General features: G+C 36.8%; 1 protein-coding gene and 1 pseudogene across 2 annotated transcripts in view; both read left to right on the top strand.

The window, feature by feature from the left end:
• LOC145666741 (uncharacterized) overlaps positions 1-22,667 on the top strand; it is a 156,418-nt gene that overhangs the window by 44,667 nt on the left and 89,084 nt on the right. The gene's annotated exons all lie outside the window — the stretch shown is intronic.
• Positions 14,321-15,571, top strand: LOC145666145 (KRAB domain-containing protein 2 pseudogene; annotated as a pseudogene).

Genomic DNA, 22,667 nt, shown 5'->3' with positions numbered 1-22,667 from the left:
ATGCTCGCGCCAAGTGAACCTTGTGCTGGACAAACACTGTGTGTGTGGGTTTTCTCGAGGTTCTCCCGTTTTATCCCACTTTTTTCATTCCACCATTTCATTCATTTCTTATCATCACTGTCTCCTTTAGCCTATCCGGCATAATCGTGGGACATAAAACTTAAAAATTTCTTTTCAAATCATTTCAATCAAAAAACAGTTGCAGGAAGTATGTAATTTCGAATAAAACAAACTACTATATACAATTCTGAGTATATTATTCTTTTATGAAATTCTCGCGAACCTTATTTCTAAATTGAAGGGTAAGAAGACTAAATTCATCCTCTTATTATTATAGATCCATTTCAATTGAAGCAGTTGGAATAGTTGGAAAAAAAAAATAAAAAAAACATACCCTATATTCCAGTGTGCCACAATCGGTATAACGCGCCACACTGGTGTGTCCAGCAAAGTGAACAGTGTGTCGCAAACTTTTTCCTATTATTTGCAAGAATATTTGTCGAGTTCCTTTTATTTATTATTATTATTATTATTATTATTATTATTATTATTATTATTATTATTATTATTATTATTATTATTATTATTATTATTATTAACGATTTTTCCATGGATCAACTGTCTGTATACGGTTAAGCAACCACAAGTATCACATTGAAGGAATGAGTGTAATTATTTACTTTAATAGTAATACAAAAGTCAATTTGCTTGTATATTCTACCGGTAATAACTGCATCCGTCTAGAAAGCTAGGACTAACAACAAAGGGATACCAAGTTGTGACCACACACCGCCCAAATCGTGGGTGTCACAAGTTCTCTTCTACGCGTTAGAACAATAAGGGCTGTAGCGTTCAGGGAGAGAGAAAAACAACTTAATTCCATTGCAGTTATATGCTTATTAAATGTTAACTTATATTTATAAATTATGTAAGTGATCGTATCGTTTTCTGTTTATTATTATTATTATTATTATACATTTCTTAATACGTTGATTGCCATGTGTATAGAATTCCATACACACGGCTGTCCTGTACAGTAGAGCGTGATTATTTTCCATACGCAAACAGATATTCCAAGATAGATATTCCAAGTTTGTTGTGTTCGTTCTATAGGTGTGTATGTAATTAGATACATATGGCGTAGAAATCAAAATTTAATGTCCATGCCACGTATATGAAAAACCATACACAAAGACATTTATGAATAAAGACATTGAGTTTGAGTTTAACGTCTCGTTCAGCAACGAAGCTATTTGAGACGTCGGACTACTGATTAACGTGGACTCCGAACCACGTGAGCTCTCGCCGGGAATCGAAGCCGGGTCTTCCACGCCAAAGGCGCGTACGCTAACCACTAAGGAGCTTATGAACAGAGACATTTATGAGCTAAAACAAAGGCGAAAACAAAGATGTGTGATGTGATTTTGAGTTTATCGTCCCTTTCAGCAGCGAGGCTATATGAGACGTGGACCTACTGATTAACGTGAAATCCGAACCACATGAGCTCCCGCCGGACGAAAACAAAGACCTTTGGAATTGACAATTGTTTGGACATTCCAGTCGAACCTACGTAATATTAACAACGTTTCTACGATAATTTCGTAACATTGTATTATTTCTTTTGTTGATTAGCTTGGTTAGGCTTATTTAAACACTTTCTTCTTTGCACCGACGTGTCACATCTCTTGGATGAAGATACACTAGCTCTCACTGGAAATCTAATCCAGAACCAATGCACTTGAACCATTTGACCACAACAAGGCACATTTAAAAAGAAGTTTCGATTTTGTTCGGAAAATTGTGATTAGGTGTAACATTTAAAAATATATTTAAGAAAGGGTACGGAGTAAACGCACTGTACTTTCTCGCTCGAATATTTTACACTGACTTATGTTAGGCTGCAACTGTTATTGATACATTTATTTGTGAAATTGCGAATAAAATAATGTTTTGGAAAACTTTGCTAGAAGAAACTTCAGGCCCAAAAGTAAAGTACCCATTGGTCATATTTCCGTTAGAAATAACTTTATCCATATATTAGAATTATAAAGGATATAATTTCTGAGAAAATTATGCAAAATGTCACCCCCAAGAATAAATTATCCCTTGTGGATCTTTTCAGTATAAACGAGCTATGCTATATTGTTAGTGTTTTCATAAAACATTTATTTATGAAATACGAACACAGTCGCCTGAGTCGTTCTTGAGAAAATCGCAGGGTAAAACTTACTGTCAAAAGTAATATACCATTTCTAGATTTTCCGGATGAGGGAATTATACCATATAGCTAGGTTATTTATGTAATACGTATTTATAAAATATGAACAACAAACATCTCCTGAGTTGTTTTTAGGAAGGTCATCGGCAAAAGCTTACCCCCAAAGGTAAACTCTTCTATCTGTAATTTTGACAGTATATCGAGTAATTTTTAAGCAAATCGTCGGGAAAAATTTCACTGTCAAAGTAAACTATCTCTTTTGGATTTTTCTTTTCGGAACAAGCGAGTTATACCATATTGTAAGATTATTACAGAAAATATTTTTACTGAAATTAGAACAAATTTCCGTAAAAATAGAAATTTCAGTAATAACTGAGACAATTGTCCAAAAAAAAATCAACCCTTGAGAAAACCACTTCTTCTGTATGTTATCGGAATAAACTATTTATGCTCTATGTTAGTTTATTAATGAAATATTTCTTTACGAAATATGAACAAAATTGCCTGAGGCGTTAATTAGAAAACCATCGGGGGAAAGCTCACCCTAAGATTAAGCTACTCCTTCCAACGAGTTGACATATTGTTAGGTAATTAATGATACGTTTATTTATGAAATGTGGTTGAGAAAATTGTGCAAAAAGAACGCATACCATACAGTAAATTACACCATATATATTTTTTTTTCAGAAAAATTATTCATATGTGGTGGAGATTTGTTAATAAAATATATATTTATCAAAAGTAAATAAAATCGTCACAGCTTTTTTTTTTATTTGAGAAAATTGAATTATTTTAAATTTTAACCCTTCAGTAAATTACCCTTGCTTTTAGGTGTCGAAGGACATAAAATTCGAAAGATATTATGTTACTAAACCGTTATGTCTAGAATTCGGTGCAGATACGTTGAACAGTATGGCCTCTATTTGAGTGCGTGTAAAAGCGTGACGAACCGAGAGACAAATAGATGGACAGACATCGAAAAATCATTTTTTTTCTCTATGTAGGAGCCATGTAACTTGAATTTATTGAAATCTGGTATTCGGTTTTTATAACTATCACCACACTTTCTTTTTTCGTCGCTCGAATGTGAAAACGAATAGGCCTACACCGACACGTAATGTGATAATTTGTAATCCCAAAAATTTAATTTGTTATGTTTAATGTGTGGTTACTCTAAAAAAAAAGCTTATGCATGTTACATCATTTTATTATAAGTTTTTCACGCTACTGTATAATTCGGTACGATTATAGTTAATATTCATGGCATCTTTTGGAAGCATTCGCGTTCCTCACAAAGAGAGCTGTAAAATTTAGTTTTGTTTAAAGAATGCACTCATGATTTTTTTCTCACAGAGATTTGCATTTGTTGCACTTGTGGATATGAAAAAAAAGGAGAGAGAGAGAGAGTCAATACTTTAAAAAGAAACACACACACAGAAACACTAGAACAGTTTTTTTCTTCATGACAACGAGCTATAGCTGTGACTGTGTTCCTCACGCTGTGTGTAAAGCTGCAGGTTGCTCTTGTTTTGTTTTTTCCTGTTCCTGACTCACAGACACTCGCAGTGAGTTGAAGCTGTGTAAAAACAGAGAGGGAACGGTTAAGCATACCATACCATAAACTAAAAACAATCGCTATTAGTAATAAATAGTAAGCTAATTCTGAATTAATACGTCATCAGAAAAACAAAAAGTTATTTCATTATTATATTATTTCGTTTCTTATTAACATAAAAATTATACACTTTCTACAATTTTTTGTAAAGAAAAAAAATGAACCAGACCGGATGGGATTCGATCTGGTGTCAAAACAGTATAAGAATTACTAGTCCGTCACTCTACCCACTTTCCCACACAGATTTTCTTCTGTTGCCTATCTTTTTCTTAAGAAATAAATGCTCATGGCTATAGAGCATGTCACTTCCAAACTTAAGACAACAGTTTTTCTCTTTGTTTATATTTTCCGTATAACATCTTGCTTACAGAAGCTAATTTATATTTGGCAGACAATTTACACCCTAGATTTAAGCCAATAAATGCAATATTTTGCTCCAATTTCTAGTTCCTTGATTCAGCTGTTCTCCTACTAATCTTGTTATTCCCTCTGCAATCGTGCTGTGCTACTCCAAAAATTCCCTCGAAAACATTATTGCCAGTATACACAAAACCGAACATAATTTTGTTTTTTGCTTATATTTTTATTATTTTATTATATTTTTTGGAAATATCTCCTTAGATGGATTGCTTTCTATTATCTCCACCTACTAATAACTGAATTTTACCAATAAACATATGGAAAATGGAATAATTGCGAAAAATTGTGAGTTACAGTATACGCGCAATATTTTTTGCGCATGGGAGTACATCATCATTTCGATTCTCCGAGCGCATTCGCTTTCCATTTTGTAATCGGCACTTGTTGTCATTGTGAGACATTTGCACGTATTCGCTTCTCCAGATGTAAGAAAGTTTTTTGTTTGAATCATTTAATACTTCATAATCCAGACAACGAGCATAAGTACCACTATTGTACACTATATGTTACCTAGTCAGTTCTATGCTCAAAAATGTCAAATGTTGTTTCTTTTCTTTTCTTTATTTCTTAATTTTCTTTTATTTTATATTTATTTATTTAGACATTACAGGTCCCAAAGAGCTGCATCTCACAATAGAGGCATTCCTTTCTTTTCGTTGAGTACAAGAATTAAAGTGAAAACAAACTAACACCCGACTACAGAAAGAAGAATTAAAAAGAAAGATGTTTGCACAGTGTTATCGCAGAGTATCCAGCCTTATTTCATCTACTTTCAATTAACAACAGCTTTCCAACGATATGCTACTTGATCCCATTTGTCATTTTGAGTAGGACCCCGTCTGGGACCCTGTGAAGGATTGGGACAAATATTTTTACTTTCAACCATTGTATTTATGAAATGATGACATACGTGTTTTCCTGTTTTGACATCTGTCTCACCGTTTCAGATTTATAGGAGTGGTCATAGACTTTAGAATGACGTCTTTGTTGACATTTTGACTGGCCGCCATTTTGCACAGCGTAATTTTAGAGTCCAGACCTGTTCCGTCTTCTTTCATTTCCCAACACGTTTCCAACGACGTGTTACTTTGAACCCCTTAAAATTTGCAATATTTGAGTTGGACCCCCCTGGACCCTGCGGGTGCCCCTGGGACAATACATTTTGCTTTGATCCATTGTACTTTTAAAATGATCAAACACGTGTTTTCCTGTTTTGGCATCTGTCTCACCGTTTGCTATTCTAGGGATGGAAACGGGTTTTCTGCACACCCTGTATATTCATATAACTCGCACAGTATATGCATTCGAAAAAAAAAATATTACAGTTTCATGATAGATGTCATTAGTTCTTTCGATTAGTGTATAAGCCACCTTCCACTTCGATATATAATCTCTCTCTCTTCCCTTGTGATAACCGAGAACCAGATCCAGATGATACGGACAAAAGTCATGACCAATAACTTTTGTATCTCTGTCTCTTACTGTAAGTGGAATTAGAATAATCAGTCACAAAACTATTTGCAACTTACTGCATATAGAACTTATTGTTATCTACATTTTACTGCAAAAGTTTAATTGTAATAAAATGTAGTACAGTTCGCGACAGAAAATATTACAAAAAGTTTAAGTCCAAATTACTAACAAACTCTTGCGCCGTGTGCTTATACATTTAGAATCACACTTCTTGATCGACTGTCTGCTTCTGGTATTCAATCCAATTCATCTTCCTCCTCTCCTTGTCTAAAGCAGCCTGTGTTATGTAATATTCTCTTTCCATTTAGACGGGAAAATCATATTGCGCATTGCTCGAGCACTTACATTTGGTTTCAAGAGTCAAAAGTTTGACCCCAAGCCATGTGGACGGCATTGAGAGATAAAGAGAGATTCAAATACGGGGACAGAGGGATGATTTACATATGCAAGTTTAGAATTAAATAAAAATGATCGGACAGCATCCATATTATCACGGATTTGTGATTCATGAAACAGAAGAAGGAAAGTTTTCGAACTGCGAGGATCAGATAGTTATACAGTTGTCGGAAATTGTCAGAGAACTCTTTAAAGCATCAGATGATTGCGCAGGGGGAGAAAGTTTATAAATTTGGGGAATTAAGAATTTTAAAAAATCATCAGCTTTCAAAACGGGTTTCGAACTACGAACCTGTTAGCTATTGACCCATGACTTTTCGGAAATTGTCAGAGAACTCTTTAAAGCATCAGATGATTGCGCAGGGGGAGAAAGTTTATAAATTTGGAAAATTAAGAATTTTAAAAAATCATCAGTTTTCAAAACGGGTTTCGAACTACGAACCTGTTAGCTATCGACGCAGTCATTCATATACTTTTCCTTTAGCTACGTTGAGAAACCAATAGAATGGAATATTCCAAAAGTTGACTCTGTGGGTGCACCGTTAGCATTGGACGTAGACCTCTTGTAGCTTAGTTACAGGATGCATAATGAACTCCCTCTTGTTCAGGAACACTTTTTAAGGCAGTAAAAGTTTGTGACTAGTGGAAAATGAAACAAATCGTCGTAAATATGTTAGACTTGAAAAGAAAAAGTAAAAAAAAAAAAAAGAAAAAAAAAGAAAGAAAAGGAATGGAAATGCATATAAAGAGTGTCACTTGGATGCAGGGGCGGATCCAGGACCGACTTCTGAGGGGGGCGGTGGGTTGTCATAATGCTACTTTTAGGGCTCCAAATTCTGCGATGGATTTTATTTATATATAAAAAACAATAAAGTTTCTTCTTCTGGGTCGCCCCGATCGCCCCCCCCCCTGGATCCGCCCCTGCTTGGATGAGAACCTATAACTTTATAAAAGAGCGCGTTTATGTCATTATGTGTTTGATGAATCGTTAGTGTAAGGGACTCCTACATAATGGTCCTAGGTTCGAATTTCGACCATTTTTATTTTTTCTTTCTTTTAGCTACACTCATACTGTGCATGTAAAGTTACTTGCATCATTCCTCGACACAGTCCCCTGTCACTACAACATGTCTTTGCCATCTGACTGAGCTTTACTTTGCATCGCAGAATTCCATTTCCTCGTCCCTCCATCATTAGAAAACTTTCTCAATCACTTCCTTATCCATGATACGACTAATGGTGCTTATGACACTTAAATCCAATGTACTAGAGGTCTTTATACACTATTCATACAATTTACGTTTTTCAGAATTAACTAGAACAGTAATTCTCAGTCTTCTGATAGCCCCATACTATCACTTCCTTACAAATAATAATAATGAAATGTATTAAAAATAATCTTAACGGCGACCCTACGACCTGGCAGTAGAGAATAACTTACCTGAATAATGGGCTTACCATTTACAGAAACAGAAAACTATGAATTTCACACTTTAGAGCATCAGTACGTTGTTTTACATTGGTTTATCACATATAATATTCACTTGACCGATTCATCTATTGGAATCATAGTTCTTCGTCCGAAGGTAACAGTACGGTAGTTCAGTGGTAGAATACTCATTTCTAGTGTAAGGGGTCTCTTGTTAGATCTCAGACCATGAAACATGGAAACATGTGGATAACATTGTGTTCGCAATAATTCACTTTCATTTCTGATCCGTCTCCGTTAGCCTAAAGAACAAAACCGCAAGACGTTAAAGACTTCGTTTCGCTTGAGTTCTTTCTCCGAGAATTTATTCTATACTGAGACAAATTAGATAAATCAAATATGTGGTTCTGCTTCTTTCAAATGCTTCTCATTTGAACAATGTACAGTGATTTTCATTTGTTGAAATATTGTACATAATTGTTGCTTAGTTTCGTCATTCAACTTTTAATAAAATACCCAAGGAATTCTATAGTGTATTTGGGTTTAGCTCTTGCGCCGCCCCTGTACCACATCCAATCGTGTATCAGTGGAATCTGCGACTAATGTAGTAGACATTCCCTTTTACTCAACTTCGATCCGACATTTTGTTCTCGAGTTATGGCTGTTTTAGCATTTTTTCGACAAATTTTCGGTTGGTTATAGTGCCAAAAGGAAGCATTTCTACACCCAGATTGGTCTATTCTTTTTGTCTTATAAGGTGTATGAGAAAAGTAATGAGACTGGTAACACTGGGGGCGATCTGGTAACGTTGTGTCTACCGGCCTGTGCTAGACCGGTTTGTTTATCCCTTCCATTTCCTCAGTCCGAGTTACAACTCCGTCCAGCTAACATATTATTTTTGACATCGCCATCAGTGAAGTTGTGTTTTTGTTATGTTACAGAAATGGAGCATCGGAATTTGGAGCAACGTTGTGCAATAAATTTTCGTGTTAAACTTGGTGAATCCGAAAGTGTTACTTTTGAAAAGTTGAAACAGGCCTATGAGGAACATTACTTATCAGTTTATCAAGAGCACAAGTTTTCCGCTGGAACAAATAATTTTTGGAAGGCCAAGAACACGTTGAAGATGAACAACTTTTAGGAAGACCTTCAAGTTCATAAACTGACGAAAACGTTGAACGTTTGAGGGCTCTTGTGAGATCACACCGTCGTTTAACAATAAGATGATGAGTGAACAGTTAAATTTAAACACTTTCACCATACATCAAATTTTGACAGACAATTTGAAATGAGAAAGATTTGTGCCAAACTGGTGCCGAAAATCCTCACAACTGAACAAAGGACAATCGGAAAAACGTGTGCGTTGATCTTTTTGAGAGATTGCCAATGACCAAGAATTCTTCCATTGTGTGATCACAGATGATGGATCCTGGATATTTGAGTACGATCCTAAAACAAATCGGCAAAGCGAAGAGTGGCACACTCCGTCATCTCCTCGGCCGAAGAAATGTCGAATGAGCAAATCAAAGATCAAGACGATGCTCATTTGTTTTTTTGACAGTAAGGGTATCGTGCACAAAGAATTTGTTCCACCAGGACAAGCTGTCAACCAAGTGTTTTGTACAAGTGTCCTTGAAAGGCTCAGGAAAAGAGTGATTCGTGTGAGACTAAACATTGCAGACAAGTAGATGCTTCATCATGACAATGCCCCGTGTCACACGGCCATTTCCATTAGTGAATTTTTGACCTCAAAACGCATTACTGTCGTTCCTCAACCCTTATTCACCTGATTTGAGTCCTTGTGACCTTTTCCTTTTCCCGAAATTGAAACATGTCTTAAACGGACGTCATTTTGGAACTCTGGAGAACATTCAAAAGGCTGCGACCAGTTAAAGGCCATACCAGTTGAAGACTTCCAGCGCTGCTACCAAACGTAGGAACAACGATTCCGGCGGTGTATAGCTGCCCAAGGGAACTACTTTGAAGGGGATAACATTGTTGTTTGAAAAACACAAAAACTTTAGTTAGTACAAAATGTCTCATTACTTTTCTAACACACCTCGTATCTTGGTGTCAGCAATCACCTCCCAAACGTTGTCGATGTTCTTTTGAAACGCCCTGTATAATTTATCGTGGGCATTAACAATTTTTCTCAGGAGGAGAATACCTCTGAAAGAAACACTACCTGTCACCATCCGGCAAGCGGTTCTGTAGTATTCCATGAGTATTTTGCTTCATCCTAATGACTTCGTTTAAAAAGTAGCGAATGGTCATAATGTTTTGGCTTGTCTCTGTATTTTTGTGTATCTAATTAGAAACATCAGGAGAGAGAAAATATTTACAGGACGTACATTCTCAACATCAATGAACTTATCACATATGTCGTTTTTGCCTTTTGCACTTTTTTTTTTTTTTTTTTTGGGTTTTGTTTTTAAGTCGACAGATTGCCAACAGTTCTAAAAATATACTGACCGCTACGCTGATGAAAAGGAAATAAAAAGATGGGAGGAAACAAATCTCAAACAATCATCTTTGTGCCTCTAATACGAAAGGAAATGAGCAATATAATACAAACTCGTCCTCAAGAGTTTGGGAGGAGACGTTGACCTCTCGTCACAAGTTAAAGGGCCTTATGTAGATTCGTTTTGATGTATGATTAGTATCATTCTCAAAGCCTGACTACTGCAGGAAACATGTTAGTCGAACTCTTTAGTATGACATTAATCACGCTTCAGAACAACATTGCATAAGGCCGATAGGTCAGTGACATAACTAGGGGGGGAGGCAAATGGGGCGTGTGCCGCGGGCGCCGGATTAGGACGCAAATGGGTACAACATTGGGCAGATATTTGGGGGAGCGTTTTGGTTTGGTTGGTCATTGGAGTGTAGAGATGGAGTGGGTCGGTGAGTCAGTGGGTCAAGTTTTCTGAGTGGGTCGTGGGTCAACATCATTTGACCCACTGTGACCCACCACCCACCATGACCCACTGCGACCCACCGACTCAGTATGATCTACCGACCCAGTCTGCTCACTGCATTGTAGATAGTATCTTCTGAAGACTGGTGAATTTCTCTTCGTTTTACTTTCAAGACCTTCATTTCCCTTCCTTTTCCTTTTGTTTCTGTCTATTTACCTAAAGTGAGTATACCTAACCAAGTGAAAAAAGAACTTCAGGCACTTTTGGATATTGATATTTTTAATTGTAATAATAGCAATAGGACTTATACTACTACTTGGCTTTCCACACACACAGCCTGTGAGTTTATAGAGGAGCTAACTACTGGAAAAAATACATCTTTGAATCAGTTTAATATATAAATTATTATATAAAAATGAATCTAACTATGCGTGCCTGATCATCACGGTCAAATTGCAAAGTCAAATGAAATTACTTTTGGTATATACAGGGTGTGATTGAAAAGTACCGGAACTTTTCCCGCCGCGCGGCTCCCTGGCGTTCTAAAAATGTGAGGGGTGGGGGAAAATGTGCGCGGGACCTTCCTCTTTCAAGCGGAACTTGGCCCAGTGCGCTGCGAGCAGCGGTTGAGAAAGCATCGCTGTCCGCGCGAACGTCGTTTTGGTCGTCGATCACGTTTTTTGAGCGCCGAAAATAAAGTCAAAGATTGACCAACGCTACGCCATCAAGTTTTGTGTCAAACTAAAAAAGACGTTCACCGAGACCTAGGACCTGCTCAAGGAAGCCTTTGGGGAAGATGTGATGTCCCGTACTCGGATCTTTGAGTGGCACAAGGCCTTCAGGAAAGGCCGGGAGGACGCCGATGACGAACCACGCTCTGGGAGGCCGTCGAAAACCGATGAAAACGTCGACCGAGTTCGCGAATACCTGAACCTGGACCGTTGGACAACCCTCCGGGAGATCAGCGAAGAACTTAATTTGATATACTATGCAGTGCAAAAAATTGTGACTGAAGAATTGAACATGCGGAAGGTGTGCGCCAAACTGATCCCCAAGGTGTTGACCGAGGACCGAGGACCGCTTTCATCTGCACGTCCTACCTGGCCAAGCGTGGCATCCCAGTGCTCCCCCCTATAGTCCAAACTTGTCTCCCCCAGACTTTTTTTTTTGTTCCCTCTCATCAAAGTGAAGATGAACGGAAAGCGTTTCGCGTCGGTTGATGCGATACAAAAGAATGTAACCGCGGAGCTTACAGCCATTCCGGAAAACGACTACAAAAATTGTTTTCAACACTGGAAAGACCGCTACTGGCGTTGTATTGACGCAAAAGGAATGTATTTTGAAGAATTTTAACAGTTTTTGTAAAAAAGTTTAATAAACCTGTTGTTCTAAAAAAAAAAGTTCCGGTACTTTTCAATCACACCCTGTAGTTAGGCCTTAATCCAAACTGGGATGTTATATTCCTTTCATTATAATGCATAATATACTAAGGAGGTAGTGAGGATCCGAATGTTTGCGAAAAAAAAAGAGTATCTCGCAAGCCGTTAAACTTACGGAGCTGAAATTCAGTGTATTAACTCTTTATTGAAAATAAACAGAATGTGTCCTAGCATTTTTTTAAATTCTTCTTTATGGGGGGGGGGGCACTTTCTATATATGGAAAATTGGTAGTGAGTTGGTAAGGAAAAAAAAAATCAGAAACAAAAAATACAGTGCTTGGCTTCATATATCCATTGCTTTCTACTATAATAATTGCTGAAGCTTATGTTTATTATATGGAGCGCTTACAGCACAGAGCAATCAACCCATAAAGTTGTGAGAAAAATAGGCATAAAATTTATACTGTAAGCTTAATTACACGGAAAATTTAAGTTTGTATTGAATAATTATATGGAAAATTTTACACTTTTTTCCTCGTTACGTTGGTCTACTTACCTTGATTTGGAACTTTCAAATTTCATCCTTTTTTCCACTGAAAAGTATCAATAATTCAACAAGGAAATAATTACACTATGATAATTTAATTGAAATTCATCGTAATTTGGCACATGGCAAACAGCAGTGTGGTAATTAAAGGGTAAGAAGGAGGGAAATTCCCATTCACCTCTGAACACTTTCCAGGAACCTCGTTCCCTTTCGCTTTCTAGACGGGGGAAGGAACTTGGTAATGGCATCAAACCTTCATGTGTAATTACAAAAATTAAATTTATAAACAAATAAGAAATCATCAGTTTATCAGGCTTTAATTGATAATTTATTCACAAGATTCGCTATCGAAGGCGTGGTAGATGAAGTTTCTGTTCTCCATGAGTCGACATTGCCAACTGACATGGTCGATATGGAAAAGATGTTGTATGGTGATAGAGAGATGATACTTCTTGTTGAATATTTCAAAACTGACCAAAAAAAATCGTTATCAGACTTAGGTCTAACAAGCAGATTGTCGATGAGGAGTTGCAGAAATCGGGTGGAAGTATTATAAATTTCCACGACAGAGTGCGAACGGGAATTTCCCCTTATGAATTTACAGATGACTGATATTAGAAATAGACTAAGTGCTCAAACATTGTCTAACTTGTTGTTCATCAATGTTAATGTCCCACCGCTAGACAAGCTCAAAGTAGACGAGCTAGTTATTTCTTGGCTGAAGGATGGACATCATTCCGTTGCGGATGATTTACCACGAAAGAGTTACCAACAGGAAATAAACCTGATTTCAGATTTGTTTTAAGGTGGCAAATTACGAATTATGGAAAATGTATACTTATATTACTAATGGCTTATTTGTGTTATTCAACTTTGTACCTAATTTTTAATAAGTCTCTTCTTTGCTTTAGGTAAACTACTTTGAATAAATATTTATAATAATTGCAGTTATGCATATTTATAACAAATTTAACGTGGTGTTTTAGTGATTACACAAATTACAATTATGAACATACTTTATGGAGATACTCTCACATAGGGTACCCGAGCACCTTTATACACTATGAAAACAGTGACGACACCAGCTTTAAGTTCTTTAGGGTGCAAAGGAGGGGTAGATACATTTTCGGGGGGGGGGGCTATTTGCCATACCAAAAATGACATTTATTACGTTTGACCTATTTTACATTACATTGTGTATTTCGTTGTTGTTTTTATATTACACCTATATGATTATAAAGTTATTTCAAGTAAAATTTGTAACTAACAAATAAGTAACGTCTGCACATGAAATATTTTTCAATGAAACTTTTGAAGCCTAAACATAAATCGAATCACTTTCGCGTATGCTACAAGTAACACATTCGTCTAGTACTATATGCTACGTATCTCTCCCCTCTCTCTCTCTCTCTCTCTCTCTCTCTATATATATATATATATATATATATATATATATATGTTACCGTCAGAACCCGAAATTAGGTAAAACTAGAATTTCCTAGTTAAAACTAGTTTTCTCAAAGCCGTTTCGAAAGAACTAGTATTAACTAGTCAATACTAGAATTTACTATGTTAGTTAGGTAATTCTGGAATTAACGAAAAAGGCTATATAATGTGAATCATATACAGTTTTTACTAGTTAAAACTAGTTCTGACCAAAATGGATCAGTTAACAGTGTTTCTGCAAGTTCGGACTTGCTCCTACTGGGAAAGTATTGTTTTGTTTTCTCTAAGTCTGTTCGGAGCCTTTGTAAAGTGTGCAGGTGCGTCTCTCTTGTCGTGGCTACGCGTGTGTTAGTGTTTCGGGAAGTGTGAGGTGATTATTCATTGTAATGAGTCAGTCCGATAAAGAAACAATTTTGAAGGAAAGATTCTTCAAAGAAATTATTCGTTTGGAAAATGAAAAAGACAGTCACTATAATGCAATGACCAAGGACGTTTACAGTAAACTTTTAACTGAAGTTGAAGAGGCAAAATCTGCTGCAAAGAAAACACCTTTACAGTACAGACGTTTGAAACGGTTTAATGTTTTGGAAATTGGTGAAACAAAAAAACTGGTGTCGAATAGTGAGCCTGTGAAGTACTACTTACCTGCCGAGGAGATCTTTGATGTTATTGAAGCATCACATGTTGCTGTGGGACACGGAGGTCGAGATAGAATGAAAGCTGAAACTTCTAGGAAATATGCCAACGTTACGACTCAAATGATAAATATTTTTCTGTCAATGTGTGAAACATGTCAACGGAAGAAAAGTATGAAAAAGAAGGGCTTTGTTTCTAAGCCAATACTTCACACAGAGATGAACAGCCGATGTCAAGTGGACCTGATAGACATGCAAGCACACCCTGATCGTAAGTTCAAGTTTATCATGGTATACCAGGATCATCTGACGAAGTTTGTCTTACTGCGAGCGCTGCAAACCAAAAGAGCTGAAGAAGTAGCCTACCAACTGACAGACATATTTTTGACATTTGGTGCCCCCTGCATTTTACATTCTGATAATGGCAGAGAGTTTGTTAATTCTGTCATCAAGGAACTAACGACACTCTGGCCTGAGTTAAAGTTAGTCAACGGAAAGCCCAGGCACAGCCAAAGCCAAGGGTCAGTAGAACGGGCAAATCAAGATATAGAAAATATGCTTGCCTCGTGGATGCATGATAATAAAACAACAAACTGGTCAAATGGTCTCCGCTTTGTTCAGTTTATGAAAAATCGAGCTTATCATTCCGGAATAAAACAGTCTCCATACCGTGCGATGTTCGGCATTGAGCCAAGAGTAGGACTTACGACTTCAGCACTGTCATCAGATGTTCTCCAAAACATAAACGATGAGGACGACCTCGTGAGTATTATTGAGGACATGAATGAGCGCCTTAGTGAACATGAAACATTTGATGAAGGAGAAAATGAGGCTGGTCCTAGTGCGGTTGATATCACATCATCCAGGAAAGAAGCACGTGAAAATTTGTCAAAGCAGGCCAAGAAAATGAAACGTATCTCTGATGCCACCCATCCACCTGTTGAAGTGGGAGATAATGTCATAATACCAATCCCGGATGTGGACAGAGCAAAGGCGGATTTTCGGAATGTCATTGGAGTTGTTCTAGAAAAAAATGAAGATCTGCACAAGATTGGAACCAAGGATGGAAAGCTGGATAAATTATATTGCAGGTAAGTTTTCTGTCTTTTATGTGCTCCTTATTGATAGAATTTGTATTAACGTCCTAAACAAGCTAAGGAGCTTTTAACGACGGGACCTACAGGTTAAAGTATGATCCGAACCATTGCTCGGGTTTGTATTCGAGGCGGAGGGCTCCCAGCGGGATTTAGAGCCCGCGACCACGCCCGCAGAAGGCCTTAAGCATTTTCATTTAAGGCCTTTAAGCATCTCTGGTACGAGATAGCATATGGGAAGGAAGTTGGTTAAGGCCTAGTTTTATAGGCACTATCACATTCTTTGATTGGTATGAGAGGGATAAAAGCTGGAAATCCTCAGTCAGGATGGTGGGCCGCTGGACGCGAACTTGCGACCTTCCGAATGCGAAGCCAGCACTTTACCAACTGATCTATGGCCGCTCGGTAATTAAGAGCTATATTGTATATGTTAACGCTGTTGACTAAGCTCCCCACCACTTTCTTTTCTTTCTTTTTCTTAAGATTGTGGGAAGTTGTAGGTCACTATCACAATTTTGGATAGCAAGCAAGATAGAAATTAATAAGTCTGTGATCTGAAAGGATTATTCCTGTAAACAACTTATTTTTTTGTTTAGATTTTTGAGTAGTCAGCGTGTGACATCATTATTCACAGCTATTCAAATTTCTATACAGAAAGTAAATTGTTTACAGCGCTGATCCTTTTAGATCATAGAATTACTTAAATTCTGTCTTGCTTGCTTTCCAAAATGGTGATAGTGACCTACAACTTCTCACAATCTTCAAAAAACGGAAAAATTAATGGGGAGGAGTTTGGTCAAGTGTTTTATACGTATCTGTAATATTATTATTAACCGAAATAATGATGGATTCTTCACATCATTTTATGTCAAAATAATTTTCTGTTATAATGTCCATTATGTTTTTCCGGAACCGATTTAATAATGTGTAATCCATCTGTTGTTGTCTGCTGTGTACTCACCAGTAGATTGATAACATGTCACGAACTTGATCCCGGTAAAAGACTGTTGTTTAGCTTGTGAAACCGGTACTCGTGAAATGTGCTTTAGTGCATAGGCGTTTTTGTAGGAAATACGCAGATTAACTACCGGTGTTTCTCTGAAATACTAATTATGACGAGTGTGGAAATTGTGCGTTAAAATACACTATTATTTTGTTTTGAAAAGTCATTATTATTTTTTACATAAGTGATTCACGATTCCCACACCATGTGATTAAACAAAATGTGTCTGTTGTAGGTCTGAATTCGACATTTGCCATGAGCAGTTCCTGACACCAGTCGAAGTACCAGATACTGAAATTTCGTTGAGAACTGCAGCCAGGGAAGCAGCATTAACCCCACAAGGGTTCACACGTTGTGTGTGCAAGAAAGCATGTATTTCGAAAAGATGCTTGTGCAAGAAAAAAGGTTTTCTCTGCAACTCAAAATGCCATGATAGTTTACCTTGTGGTAACAAATAGAAACATTTCAGATGTTTTAGCAATAAAAACGTTTTTCTTTGTATTTCATAATAAATATACAATATTACGTCAGTAGATTTGCTTTGGCACCACCGAATTGAATAAGTAGTAGTGCAATAGTAGTGTGTATTTTACCTTGTGCTAACATACAAAAGCATTTCAGATATTTCTGCAAAACGGAAGTCTTTTCTGTGTATTTCTTAATAAATAAGTGTTTCTATAGAATTGTATTTGAACGACAAGGATTCACATGTTATGCATGCAAGAGGGCTTATATTTCGCAAGGTACTGCAAAAACAAAGGATTTCTATGATATTGTGAGTGCCATAATACTTTTTAGAAATATATAGAAACATTTATGATGTTTGTGCAAAAGAAAAGTTATTTCTAAGTGTCTTAAAATAAATACATTTCTTCAGGTTTCACTAGTAATATTGTATTTTAATGAAAATAAATAGTAAACTACGCATTCTTAATAAGCGTTGTCAATTTTACAATTCACTAGTTAATACTGAGTTAATACGAAAGGCTGACGAAACTAGTTTTAACTAGGGTATTCTGGTTTCAACAGATTTCGGGTTTTGACGGTAACACATTTCAGTTAATACTAGTTTTGACTAGTAATAACACGTTTTAACTAGAAGGAAAAATAGTAAAAACTAGAACTACCTAACTAACATCGTAAATTCTAGTATTGACTAGTTAATACTAGTTCTTTCGAAACGGCTTTGAGAAAACTAGTTTTAACTAGGAAATTCTAGTTTTACCTAATTTCGGGTTCTGACGGTAACATATGTATATATATATATATATGTTACCGTCAGAACCCGAAATTAGGTAAAACTAGAATTTCCTAGTTAAAACTAGTTTTCTCAAAGCCGCTTCGAAAGAACTAGTATTAACTAGTCAATACTAGAATTTACTATGTTAGTTAGGTTATTCTGGAATTAACGAAAAAGACTATATAATGTGAATCATATACAGTTTTTACTAGTTAAAACTATTTCTGACCACAATGGATCAGTTAACAGTGTTTCTGCAAGTTCGGACTTGCTCCTACTGGGAAAGTATTGTTTTGTTTTCTCTCAGTCTGTTCGGAGTCTTTGTAAAGTGTGCAGGTGCGTCTCTCTTGTCGTGGCTACGCGTGTGTTAGTGTTTCGGGAAGTGTGAGGTGATTATTCGTTGTAATGAGTCAGTCCGATAAAGAAACAATTTTGAAGGAAAGATTCTTCAAAGAAATTATTCGTTTGGAAAATGAAAAAGACAGTCACTATAATGCAATGACCAAGGACGTAACTGAACGTAAGGACGCAAGTAAACTTTTAACTGAAGTTGAAGAGGCAAAATCTGCTGCAAAGAAAACACCTTTACAGTACAGACGTTTGAAACGGTTTAATGTTTTGGAAATTGGTGAAAGAAAAAAACTGGTGTCGAATAGTGAGCCTGTGAAGTACTACTTACCTGCCGAGGAGATCTTTGATGTTATTGAAGCATTACATGTTGCTGTGGGACACGGAGGTCGAGATAGAATGAAAGCTGAAGCTTCTAGGAAATATACCAACGTTACGACTCAAATGATAAATATTTTTCTGTCAATGTGTGAAACATGTTAACGGAAGAAAAGTATGAAAAGGAAGGGCTTTGTTTCTAAGCCAATACTTAACACAGAAATGAACAGCCGATGTCAAGTGGACCTGATAGACATGCAAGCACACCCTGATCGTAAGTTCAAGTTTATCATGTATACCAAGATCATCTGACGAAGTTTGTCTTACTGCGAGCGCTGCAAACCAAAAGAGCTGAAGAAGTAGCCTACCAACTGATATACATATTTTTGACATTTGGTGCCCCCTGCATTTTACATTCTGATAATGGCAGAGAGTTTGTTAATTCTGTCATCAAGGAACTAACGACACTCTGGCATGAGTTAAAGTTAGTCAACGGAAAGCCCAGGCACAGCCAAAGCCAAGGGTCAGTAGATCGGGCAAATCAAGATATAGAAAATATGCTTGCCTCGTTAATGCATGATAATAAAACAAAAAAACTAGTCAAATGGTCTCCGCTTTGTTCAGTTTATGAAAAATCGAGCTTATCATTCCGGGATAAAACAGTCTCCATACCGTGCGATGTTCGGCATTGAGCCAAGAGTAGGACTTACGACTTCAGCACTGTCATTAGATGTTCTCCAAAACATAAACGATGAGGACGACCTCGTGAGTATTATTGAGGACATGAATGAGCGCCTTAGTGAACATGAAACATTTGATGAAGGAGAAAATGAGGCTGGTCCTAGTGCGGTTGATATCAGGAAAGAAGCACGTGAAAATTTGTCAAAGCAGGCCAAGAAAATGAAACTATCTCTGATGCCACCCATCCACCTATTGAAGTGGGAGATAATGTCATAATACCAATCCCGGATGTGGACAGAGCAAAGGCGGATTTTCGGAATGTCATTGGAGTTGTTCTAGAAAAAATGAAGATCTGCACAAGATTGGAACCAAGGATGGAAAGCTGGATAAATTATATTGCAGGTAAGTTTTCTGTCTTTTATGTGCTCCTTATTGATAGAATTTGTATTAACGTCCTAAACAAGCTAAGGAGCTTCTAACGACGGGACCTACAGCTTAAAGTGGGATCCGAACCATTGCTCGGGCTTGTATCCGAGGAGGAGGGCTCCCAGCGGGATTTAGAGCCCGCGACCACGCCCGCAGAAGGCCTTAAGCATTTTCATTTATGGCCTTTAAGCATCTCTGGTACACGCCGGGATGGGGTACGAGATAGCATATGAGAAGGAAGTTGGTTAAGGCCTAGTTTTTTAGGTACTATCACATTCTTTGATTGGTATGAGAGGGATAAAAGGTGGAAATCCTCAGTCAGGATGGTAGGCCGCTGGACGCGAACTTGCGACCTTCCGAATGCGAAGCCAGCACTTTACCAACTGATCTATGGCCGCTCGGTAATTAAGAGCTATATTGTATATGTTAACGCTGTTGACTAAGCTCCCCACCACTTTCTTTTCTTTCTTTTACTTAAGATTGTAGGAAGTTGTAGGTCACTATCACAATTTTGGATAGCAAGCAAGATAAAATTTAATAAGTCTGTGATCTGAAAGGATTATTCCTGTAAACAACTTATTTTTTTGTTTAGATTTTTGAGTAGTCAGCGTGTGACATCATTATTCACAGCTATTCAAATTTCTATACAGAAAGTAAACTATTTACAGCGCTGATCCTTTTAGATCATAGAATTACTTAAATTCTGTCTTGCTTGCTTTCCAAAATGGTGATAGTGACCTACAACTTCTCACAATCTTCAAAAAACGGAAAAATTAATGGGGAGGAGCTTGGTCAACATCAACTCTGCAACTCAAAATGCCATGATAGTTTACCTTGTAGTAACAAATAGAAACATTTCAGATGTTTTAGCAATAAAAACGTTTTTCTTTGTATTTCATAATAAATATACTATTTTACGTCAGTAGATTGGCTTTGGCACCACGGAATTGAATGAGTAGTAGTGCAATAGTAGTGTGTATTTTCCCTTGTGCTAACATACAAAAGCATTTCAGATATTTCTGCAAGACGGAAGTCTTTTCTGTGTATTTCTTAATAAATAAGTGTTTCTATAGAATTGTATTTGAACGACAAGGATTCACATGTTATGCATGCAAGAGGGCTTATATTTCGCAAGGTACTGCAAAAACAAAGGATTTCTATGATATTGTGAGTGCCATAATACTTTTTAGAAATATATAGAAAAATTTATGATGTTTGTGCAAAAGAAAAGTTATTTCTAAGTGTCTTAATAAATACATTTCTTCAGGTTTCACTAGTAATATTGTATTTTAATGAAAATAAATAGTAAACTACGCATTCTTAATAAGCGTTGTCAATTTTACAATTCACTAGTTAATACTGAGTTAATACGAAAGGCTGACGAAACTAGTTTTAACTAGGGTATTCTGGTTTCAACAGATTTCGGGTTTTGACGGTAACACATTTCAGTTAATACTAGTTTTGACTAGTAATAACACGTTTTAACTAGAAGGAAAAATAGTAAAAACTAGAACTACCTAACTAACATCGTAAATTCTAGTATTGACTAGTTAATACTAGTTCTTTCGAAGTGGCTTTGAGAAAATTAGTTTTAACTAGGAAATTCTAGTTTTAGCTAATTTCGGGTTCTGACGATAACATATATATATATATATATATATATATATATATATATATATATATAGAGAGAGAGAGAGAGAGAGAGAGAGAAAATTTACGAGGAGCTGCTGAAAATGTCGTAGTCCAATCCAGAAGGAGTGTAGGTACTGGGTAGAAGAATGAGACCGTAGTTTAGAGAAACATATCTCTGTATGTACAAATACAAATTTTCATATTAATAATGAAATTCTTATTGTTTCTCAGGCCTCTAAAGTGATTATGTGTGCCCAAACAGCGAATTTCACGAACATCCAGATCCTAACTGTTATAACATTTTGTTCCACCAAGAAAAGTCACTGAAGTAAATTAATTAGGAAATCAGTGAAACACCACGGGACTCTCCTCCGTTATATTCAGTGGTGAAGAAGTAAGTGGCTTAGTATAAACGTGGCGATTTCTCAACAACAAATGCTTTACATCCCCCAAAATCATGGATACAATTTGTGACATTATTCTTGAAAATTCCAGCATTTCATCCAGTGGTGGATATAGTCCGGGGCCGGAGGGCCTAGGCCACCCCAGTTTTTGAGTGACGAAAATAATTTAAGCTATTATTTATATAGTTTTTAAAGTGTATAGTAAACTCACGATATACTTATTATAGTCTGAGGTCTGGCTGCACCCCTCTTTCTCAGTTCTGGGCATTTCTTTGGAACTCGTCGGTGGTATAATTAAGAATGGCTTGGGTATGCGCAAGTTCTCGGTATAATGGGTTTTCAAAATATCTGTTAGGAGAATAAAAGAGTGACGGCATTAAGAGAAGTCTTCTTCCATTTTGACGGTAATGCTGATCAATTTCGCTCACGAGTAGTAACCATAGATGAAATACGGTTGTACCACTATGATCCTGAATCGAAACAACAGTCAATGGAGTAGTAGCACTCATTTCTCCATCGTCCCAAGAAGTTCAAGACACAGAAGTAGGTTAAGAAACTGTTTGCAACATTCTTTTGGGATAAGTATGGAGTCGTACTCATAGACTACCTCCATAGCGGTCAGATATTTAATCCAGAATCTCTACATTACTTACAAAACTGAAAGAAAAATTCAAAGTTCAACGCCGCGGAAAATAAAAAGAAAGGAATTCTGCTCCTTCAGGAGAATACACCTGTCCATAAAGCCCTGCGAACACAACTGACATTGCATAACCTAGGATTTCAATGTCTAGATCATCATTCTTATTCCGCAGATTTAGTTCCGTCTAGCTATTACGTGTAGCCTACTTATTTCTCAAACTTAAATAACAATTAAAGGACGCCAATTTAGATCTGGTAGGGGTAGTTCTACGAACAGTGATGCGAGGAAATCTTCAGATTTTTGAACTTTTCTGCAAAAACTGGAGAACTGTACAAGGTAGTATATTCACTCTCGTGGGAAGTGTAGAAGAAGTAAAACTTCACCATTCCATGTGCACTCCTTCTG

The sequence above is a fragment of the Thermobia domestica genome, chromosome 12 (assembly GCF_964235325.1).
Source record: "Thermobia domestica chromosome 12, izTheDome1.hap1.1, whole genome shotgun sequence".
Lineage (NCBI taxonomy): Eukaryota > Metazoa > Arthropoda > Insecta > Zygentoma > Lepismatidae > Thermobia > Thermobia domestica.
This window is presented reverse-complemented; position numbering and strand designations above follow the sequence as displayed.